The sequence below is a fragment of the Sinocyclocheilus anshuiensis genome, unplaced genomic scaffold, assembly GCF_001515605.1.
Source record: "Sinocyclocheilus anshuiensis isolate Anshui unplaced genomic scaffold, SAMN03320099.WGS_v1.1 scaffold262, whole genome shotgun sequence".
NCBI lineage: Eukaryota > Metazoa > Chordata > Actinopteri > Cypriniformes > Cyprinidae > Sinocyclocheilus > Sinocyclocheilus anshuiensis.
Window position 1 is genome coordinate 163,553 of NW_015547650.1, and position 3,714 is coordinate 167,266.

Below are 3,714 nucleotides of genomic sequence, written 5' to 3' on the forward strand. Positions count from 1 at the left end.
GATGATTCAGGTGATTTATTGGCATTTGCTTATTATATTAATGATCACTATTGCTCAATCTGACATGGAGCGTCTAAGTAATTGACAGTCTTACAACTTGTTCCGCTGTCAAATTCATTCGGGTTGATTAAAATTACATGGAAGGACTGTTGAAAATTCCAGCTGACTAAATGATAAATGTTTATGATCCTCTATGTTTGGATTGGTGTGACCTAGTGGTCTAATATCTGGGCTTGTAACCAAAATGTTGTAGGTTCTTCTTCAAGAAGTTTCACTTCGGCTTGCTCAATGAGAACTGAACCTGCAGGTTAACTGAAGTGTGTCTTTTATCTCCAGGCCAAATGTGTGTGCTGAGCAGGAGGTGAAGCTTGTGGCCCAGATGCAGCCGTGCGTCCAGTCCTTCACGCGGATGGTTAAAGCCTGGAAACAGGGATGCCAGGGACAGTCGTGGTGCATGGGCTACGAGAGGAGGTGGGTCGGATATTCACACATAGAAAATACTGACTGCACAAGCATCTTTATGTAAAAATAAACTTAGTGTCTGATAAGTGAAAATCAACTGCTACTCTTACCATTTCTGTAGTATATAGCATGCATATTACGTGTAGTAAGCACACTTTCTACATAAATGTGATCTATTCAGAATGTTTGTAGAAAGAAACAGAAGCACCAAACGCAATTTCTTTTTGCTTGTACTGCAAAAAGTAAAGATATTTTTAATGCAAACCTGTATTAAAAATGTAAAAAGCATTTCTGATACATACTACAATGATGTAGGGATTTTTATTGTTGCATACTGTTTGACGTATTTAAAAAAAAATAGTGCACAGTATACAGTATATGCATTTGTTCAAATCTTTATCCTTGCGTCATGCGGCAACAATGTAGTGTAGTTTTGTTTGAAATGCTTATTGTTGCACACATTTTAACATATTTAAAAAAAAATAGTATGCACTATATGCTGTGCGGTTTGCATTTGTTCGAATCCTTGTCCATAATGTCATGAAACAACAGTGAAGTGTAGTACTTTAGAAATGTTTATTGTTGCATAATCTTTCACATACTTTTTTTTGTTTGTTTGCCTTGTGCACTCCACACTATTCCCTTATGAAACATCAGAAAAGGTTATTTTCTTCTCATGCGTTACCTTTGTTCTCTAATCCGACTCTTTTAATTGTAAGGTGTAGTTACGCTCTTGATGAAAGCAGCAATTTGACAGGCATCTCCAGAGGGTCTCACAAGACAGAAGGCAAACGCCCTGTGCTCACGCTTTGACAGCCCTCCCCTCACAACGGCTCTGTATACTTAGCATGTGAGAGACCCAGGCCCTGCAATTAGGTGCTATAAACAAAGGGCACAGGGTTACGACTCTGGAGCCGAGATGCAGGACTGTAAACTACAGGGAGCGGGAAACTCTGGATCTCACGTTCACAGAAAGCATCATTAAAGGGTGGATAAGAGAGAAGTGTCGCTGATTATAGGCTCATAAGTTTGTGTTTTCACACATCGGAGCTCATCCACAAACATTAGTCATGACCTGATCTCTCATTCACTGACTAACCACAAACACACACCGAACGTCCTTTAATAGCTCACAGAGAGAAAAAGGGATACACGCTAAAAGCGGCTGATGACAGACTTACGTGTGTACTCATAAAGAAAGTTTACGGGTCTTAATCTTTACCTGTTGGCCAACTGGAAAAACAAATTAAAAACCATGCATATTTTCTTTCTTTCTTTCTTTCTTTCTTTCTTTCTTAACAATAGACTGGTTTCTTTTATGATGCATGTAGTGTGTAACAAATAGTTTTGTGCTGTTCAATATGTGTTTTTTTGGCTTCTTTTTTCTTTTTTTTATTAAACAGTAGTTTACTGAACAAATTGTTGCTCTGTCTTTAAATAAATTCTATTATAATACTTATAATTACAGTTTTCTTAGGGATAAAATCTACCTCAGCTAATGCTGCAAGCTATAGGGAGCCATATTGCTATAATATTAAAAGTTACAATTAACAGCCCAAACTATTAAATTCAATTGCTGTTTATTTTTTAGATATAATAATCAACACTTAAATAAAAAAGTTGTATGCAAACATGTAAATTGCACATATGGCATTTTTTACATTAATTATAACATTTCTATTCGTTGTTGAAATAGAATCAGTTAAACAGGGTCTGTCATAACTTGTTTTCATGACAAATTTATTTAAACATACAATAAATACTTAAGACATCACTAACAGGTTTAGTAAAATATAATGAATATATAGGCTATTATTTAGCTAAATCAGAGTGGCCAAGTCCATATGTTTTCCCGCAGAATTAGGCTACTTTTACACTTTTGCCATGTGTTGTTTTTTAGGACGAGGGTTAAAGGGATAGTTCACCCAAAAATGAAAATTACCCCATGATTTACTCACCCTCAAGCCATCCTAGGTGATTTCCTTCTTTCAGAGGAAAGTTATATTAAAAAATATCCTGGCTCTTCTAAGCTTTATAATGGCAGTGAATGGTGGTCCAGATTTTGAAGCAAAATAAAGTACGTACATCCGTCATAAAAAAGTGCGCCACACGACTCAAGTGGGTTAATAAAGGCCTTCTGAAGTCAAGCAATGTGTTTGTGTAAGAAAAATATCCATATTAAAAACTTCATAAATCGTAATCTCTGGCTTCCACTAACTGTTGTACGCACATTCACAAGCGAATGACAGAGGGGAAAACCAAGGAAAAAAACATAATTGGAGTAGTTTTGATTAGCAGTTAGTTTGGTTTTGTTTCGCAGACCTGGCAACCTTCAAATGCTCTTCTCTAGAGTTAATTTCTCTTACAAACAAACGAGCTGTGGACACTGATGACTTGCCTGAGATAAATGTAATGCTACTTGACATTTTGTTTACAAGCCGTTTTACTGATATCTTTCCACAGTTGAAAGACTGATTGAGCTATTATGTGAAACATGAGATGTACATTCATGTTTTTATTGTGTTATAACTAGTAGTAAAGAAGAAGGGATGATCGCTTTCAGTCGCTGTTTAACCTGAGGTGCCTACAGCGATCTGTCACGCTACGTCAAAGAGTGTCAAAACGGCATTTATTGTTTGAATTTCCTCAAAAAATGGATAGGATTTGAAAGATGAGACTTATTCTTATCGAAAGCAACAATATATAAAACTGGAAGTTTCAGATTAAGTTCTGCACATACAGTGGTTAAAACAATATATATATAATGTATGTATTCATTGTACCATACAGTCTGACAGAAGGTAATTTTTGCAGTTAGAGAGTGAGTGTGTAGGACAATATTAAGAACATAGAAAGATTTCTTCCTTTTTTCCCCACAGAACGGCTTACTATACTGCATACAGACAGGTGTATCGACAGGAGCACCAGACGGTTTACAAGTGCTGCCCAGGATGGTCACAGCTCAACGGGGAGGCCGGATGCCTATATCGTAAGTCTTCTTAAAATGCCACACTATATAAGATCAGTATTTACTGAAAAAGTGCACAAATGCCCTTGTGTTAAGCATGTACCTATGAGCGTCAATGACAGAAATCTGTATTTATGATCATTTTGAGGCCGTTTTTTGGACAGTGAATGCCTGATTATGCAGCTATAGAGGAGGTACAGATGGAGTTAGTGATTAAAGGGGTCATATGATGCTACATGCACTTTTACAAGTTGTTTGAACTGAAATGTGTGTTGGCAGTGTGT

At 36.7% G+C, this 3,714-nt stretch overlaps 1 pseudogene; it reads left to right on the forward strand.

The window, feature by feature from the left end:
* The first annotated feature begins 244 nt into the window (after positions 1-244).
* The window catches only part of LOC107701979 (multiple epidermal growth factor-like domains protein 6), an 81,663-nt pseudogene continuing 78,193 nt past the window's right edge, over positions 245-3,714 (forward strand).